Raw genomic sequence first — 5852 nt, 5'->3', positions numbered from 1 at the left:
GGGTGGTCAAACATATGGCCCTTCTTTCTTTGTTGGAAAACTTAGAAGTTCTCAGAGGTGTGCTTAAAAAGGAATGTCATGGTAACCCTGTGAACAGCACAAGGGGACTCTGCCACTAAATAAACGTACGGTGGTCATTCGAAGCTGCCTTTGGCCCAGAACTACGATGCAGAGGAGAGGATGGGTTTTTACCTCCATGGTACACCATTTTCTGAAGCTCACAGACACCCTGTGAGGTAGGTGGGGCTGAGGGAGCTCTGACAGAAACTGCTCTTTTTCAAGAACAGCTGTGCCAGAACAGGGTGTCTGTTGTGGTGAGGGGAAGGGAAAGGCGTTTGTAAGCCGCTCTGAGACTCCTTTGGTTAGTGAAGGGCAGGGAGTAAATCCAATCTCCTCCTCCTCCTCCTCCTTTATAAATTAGATTTCTAAACCAGACTACTCCATACTTGGGGCTCAGGGCGATGGGGCTCCTCCAAAGTTTGGTAAATAGCTCCCTGCCAGGATCATTTCAGCTTCAGAAAATGGTGTACCATGGAGGTAGGAACCCCTCCACCCCTCTGCATCGTAGTTCTGGGCCAAAGACAGCTTCCAATGACCACCGTACGTTTATTTAGTGGCAGAGTCCCATTGTGCTGTTCACAGGGTTACCACAACATTCCTTTTTAAACACACCACCGAGAACTTCTAAGTTCTCTGAGAAAGTAAGAAGTTCCCTAACACGAGATAGCATTCATCACCTGCAATTTATGAATTCTTATTTACTAAGAGGGAATAATTGAGCTGAGGAACACAAACTGGAACGTGGCACTACATAAGCTCATTAATAATTAGGACTTAGCCACCCTTTGAAGGTGTCTCATTTCCTTAGGGAGGGATCCACTGGGCTGTATAAAAGGTCCTTCTCCCACATGTTCTCCATTCATTCTCTGAATCTACCATTGCTCTTTCCATTGAGAAATAAGGTAAGTTGAATCTTACTGATCTTTATTGGTAGCAGGAAAAAAGATTACTTTGACAGACATTGGATGCGCTGGAGTTAAATAGTAGGTGAAGGGTGAGGGGAAGATCCTACAATGTCTACACATGTTGAGGAGGATCTCTCCTTCCCTTTTCTAGTGATCTTCTTTCCATTTTGGTTCAATCGCTTTTCCAGAAGGATCCGGTTGTAACAGATGAGTGCATCTGGATCTGAGAGACTGGTGTACTGAACAGTGTATTGAACGTCACAAGATCAGCTGTAGGCTTTGTATGGTCAGGACAAAACTTCTAGGTGCAGAGAAGGAAGGCGAGTTCTTGGAGGAAAAGATGTGAGATGGAAAAATTGCTACCTGTGGCTCAGTGAAAAAAGTGTGAGAGATGTGTCTGTATGGTTGCTTAATCTCTGAAACAGAGGAGGATGTAGCATATCAGAAATGCAACACACCCAAAGAGGACAGAATATATTTGGTGGACATATAAAGCCACCTTGTAACGTATAAGACAATTCATCCATTGAGCTCAGGTCTAGATTGACAGGAAGAAACTCTCCTGGATGTTAGGAAGACAAAGGGCTCATCTAACATCTCCCATCATCTGAGACATTTTATCTCAAGGTGACATAGATCAAACCTGGAACCATCTGCATACAAAGCATGTGTGCTGAACCTGGACCACACTATGTGTCCCATCAGAAGGGAACATACAAAACTGGCTTATGGCAAAGGAGGCTGTGTCTAACTGGGGATGCCATGGACTAAGTGTGGTACCTTTGGCATGCCAAACACACATTTTGTTGATGAGACATCCATATGTGTACTCCTAGACGAATTGGAATAGGAAGATTAGGAATTCTCTTGGTGACGTATTCCACACAGCATCTCAAGTATTAATCCAGAAGGAGACAATGGCCAAGTCTCAGATATAAGAACATGAGACCCACTGGTGGACCTCCTGATGGCACTGGCATTTCTGGCCACTGTGTGACACAGAGTGTAGGACTGGATGGGACTTTGGCCTGATCCAACATTGGCATCTCTCATGTTCTTATGTTCTTATGAGAGAAGCCAAGGTTGGATCAGGCCAGTGGCCCATCCAGGCCAACAGTCTGTCACATGGTGGTCAAATCAAAAATACCAGGTGCCATCAGGAGGTCCATCAGTGGGGCCAGGACGCTAGAAGCTCTCCCACAAATCTAGAGCGGAAGGGTTGATCATCAAAGTGCCTACTTGGGAACATGGAGGAACTGAGTGGAATCAGCACTGAGTGAGTAGAAGATGCCGAGAGATCAAAGAGGAAAGGAGAATAAACTTAGTGGGGAGGATCAAAGTGAGCAGAAGTGACTGGAAGAAAGCAGTGGGCATTGAAAAGGACAGGCAAAGAAAGGGAAAGGAAGCTGAGAGAGTAAGCGGGCTTTCAAAAAAATAAAGACCAAGAAAATTAAGAATGAAGATCACAGGCCCTCTTGATTTGGGCGTGGAACAGTGGTCACTGGGGGGGTGTATTTTTGAATTTTCTCCACTGTCCGTGGGGTTGGACAAGAGGACCCTGGAAGTCCCTTCCAACTCTATGATTCTAGGATTTTGTTACTCGGTGACTGTCCTGTCAATCAAAGAAGCTTGTTGGGGGGCTTGAAAATATTATGCATGATAAGTATTATCATTGTTGTTATTTATTCTAGCATACAATAAAATGTGTCTGAATTCTAGTAATACAATGGCTATTTTGAAATCCCTCCCCAAAAATTCTGTCAATGGAACTATCTTCATATATTTGAAGTATCCCTGTGAAACAAATTCTGTTTTTAGTAGGAATAGAAGAATTGTGTTAATAATGGAAATACACAAATGATTGATTCTGAAACTTTTTAAACTGGCTATGACAGCAGTGGCTTCCTAAGCAAAGTTATACCCTTCTAAATCCATTGAAGTCAAGGATATAACTGCTTAGCAAGACTGACCTTGTTTGTTTATTTGTTTGTTTGTTTCAATTTAAATTCCGCTTTCCCCGCAAGCGGGCTCAGGGCGGATCACAGAGCAAATCAAGACATCATAAAATTACAATATGTGATTAAATATAAAAACAGTTAAAACTGTACAAAACAACGTAAAATAAAACAGGTCACACTCTTTGTATGCCTAGATTTCAAGCTGGTGCCAATTTCTTCTTTGTAAGCCGCTCTGAGATCCAGTTTGGTGTAGTGGTTAAGTGCGCGGACTCTAATCTGGGAGAACCGGGTTTGATTCCCCACTCCTCCACTTGCACCTGCTGGATGACCTTGGGCAAGCCATAGTTCTGGCACAGCTGTTCTTGAAAAAGAGCCGTTTCTGTCAGAGCTCTCTCAGCCCCACCCGCCTCCCAGGGTGTCTGTTGTGGGGAGGGGAAGGGAAAGGAGATTGTAAGACGCTCTGAGACTCTGAGTGAAGGGCAGGGTATAAATCCAATCTCTTCCTCCTCCTCCTTCTTAATCTGGGCCATAAAAAGATGGTAAATTTCAGCAAGGGGGGGGGAGTGAGATTTTATTGGTGGAACAGCTCCATTTTACAGGCCCGGCGTAATGATAATAAGTCCCCTTGATGGTTATGTCAGTCCCCGGCAAGCAGCAAGAAAGCTTTGTCTATAAGCTTACACAGGACCACCGGACATGGCTGGTGTGCTGCCTTCATTGTTGTGGCTCACAAAACATCATCTGTATTGCATGCTTAAAAGTTTGGGTTCCTTCATCGACAGCCTCTTTTCCTTCTTTCCAGTTTTGCCTTCGACCCCTCAAGATGAGCTGTTGCAGACGTTGTGGTGGCCGGGGCTGCAGCTGCTGCTGTTGCCGAAGAGCCAGACCAAGAGTGGTCTACTACGTGGGGAGACCCTGCGTTCCTTATGGTGGTTATCCAGGGTACACCTATGTCCCCTCCTACATCCCAGCACGAAGCTGCTGCTGTTCGGCACGCCCTTGCTGCTCTGGCTCACAGGGTTTCAGCCAAGTGAAGAAATGTTAAGGAGACTCTCAAGGCAAGCAGGAGGCCTTCAGTCTTCCAGTTGAACATCAGGGAGAAGTTCTACCTTACTGAAGGTGGCACTTCGAAGACCTGCTGGTTTACCTCCTCCTCCACTCACCTTGCTGAGATAAAGCTTGCGTCAGCTCCTGTGTCCTCAGCTCAGCTGCACATCTTTTCTTCTTTCCCTTAACTTCCTTCCAGGAATCTCTTGTTAAGGATTTCCTAGCGCTGAAGGATAACTGTCCTCATTTCCTTGTTGATGTCTGAACCCGTCTTCTCTTGCGACTCCTCGGCAATTTCCTGGGACGTTCCTGTGCTACAGACTGAAACTGGTTTTATCATACTCCATCTCCTGCTTAAAATGTAGCTCATGCAATGAGGGCCAGTTGAGAATTCTCAGCACCCTCGTCAAACTACATTTCCCAGGGTGCCTCAAAAGACATCATAGTACAGAAAAAAATACGTTTATACTGTCGAAAGTCCCTGCCTTTTAAACATTAAAACTTTCTAAAATTAGAAATGTTTCCATTGTGTGGTGTTTCTCTCCCCCCCTCCATCTTTTATCTCCATCTTAAGGTAAATCATCAGAGAAAGGACATACATTAATATCTCAGGGAAGATATTAAAATGGCGTATCAGCTCATCATACCACATACCCACCTGTGCTTCTTGCCACAAAGGATGACAGAGTCAAAACACCTGTGGTGTGCTTAAAATCAGTTATTCTCTCAGACAAAGGATATTTAATCACAGATTAATAGAATCATAGAGTTGGAAAGGGGCCATACAGAACATCTAGTCCAACCCCCTGCCCAATGCAGGACCAACCTAAAGCATCTCTGACAAATATTTGTCCAGCCTCTTCTTGAAAGCTGTCAGTGAAGGGGAGCTCACCACCTCCCTAGGCAGCTTGTTTTCTTCTACTTTGTCATAGAACAAAAACTGAGTACAGTGGCATCTTTCAGACCAACCAAGTTTAATTCTGGGGATAAGCTTTCGTGCGCATGCACACCTCTTCAGGTACATTGAAACAGACTTCCACAACCTTTACATATAGAGAGGGGGGTGAGTTGCCAGGAAGGGGTAGTTAGAGTCAAGATGCACAAGTGACTGAGCTATAAGTATAGCTAAGATTCAATTAAAGCAGTTGGTAAGACCTGTGAATAGCAGCAAAATAGCATACAAATAAAAGAGTCCACAAACAGATGTGAGAACCCAGTTTGAGTCCAGTGGCACCTTTTAGAAGAACAATGTTTAATTCTGGGTATGTGAGAAATAGGTACCGCTTCGGTGGGAAGGTAACAGCGTTCTGTGCACCTCGTTGTCTAGTCATGCTGGCCACATAACCACGGAAACGTCTTCGGACAGTGCTGGCTCTTTGGCTTTGAAATGGAGATGAGCACCGCACCCTTGAGTCAGATTCGACTGGCTTTTGAGCAAGGGAAACTTTTACCTTTACCTTTTTATGTGAGAACTGAGTGACTTAACATGTGTAAAGTTTGAGTCAAGAGGCAACCTCATAGATCGTAGATTCTCCAAAATGGCTTGGGAATCATAACTGAGAATATGCAGGGGTAAATTACAGCCTCTGACCCCCATGCACACTTCCTCTCAGGCAAAGGTCCTTTGGATGTCATGGCACTGATGCATAACAGTCAAAAAGTCCAGGGTTTAATCACTTTCACTTTTTATGTCTCCTTTCTCTAAAGCAGGGTTGTCAAATCTATGGCCCATGATCTAGGGCTCTTATCTGGCCTGTGAGCAATTGGCCGTTAACTTTAAGAACATAAGAATGTAAGAGAAGCCAATGTTGGATCAGGCCAGGGGTGTCCAAACTGTAGTTCAGGAGCCGAATGCGGCTCTTTCACACAGTCTAACGTAATG

At 44.7% G+C, this 5852-nt stretch overlaps 1 long non-coding RNA gene across 1 annotated transcript; it reads left to right on the top strand.

Moving 5' to 3' along the window:
• The first annotated feature begins 926 nt into the window (after window positions 1-926).
• LOC107109573 lies at window positions 927-4484 on the top strand. Its single transcript, XR_001482482.1, has 2 exons — window positions 927-962; window positions 3726-4484. It is a non-coding gene; the product is annotated as an uncharacterized LOC107109573 (long non-coding RNA).
• The last annotated feature ends 1368 nt before the right edge of the window (window positions 4485-5852 follow it).

Source organism: Gekko japonicus, unplaced genomic scaffold (genome assembly GCF_001447785.1).
Source record: "Gekko japonicus isolate JY-2015 unplaced genomic scaffold, Gekko_japonicus_V1.1 scaffold1184, whole genome shotgun sequence".
Taxonomy (NCBI): Eukaryota; Metazoa; Chordata; class Lepidosauria; order Squamata; family Gekkonidae; genus Gekko; species Gekko japonicus.
Note: the sequence above shows the minus strand (reverse complement) of the source record. Positions and strands in the feature narration are given on the sequence as shown.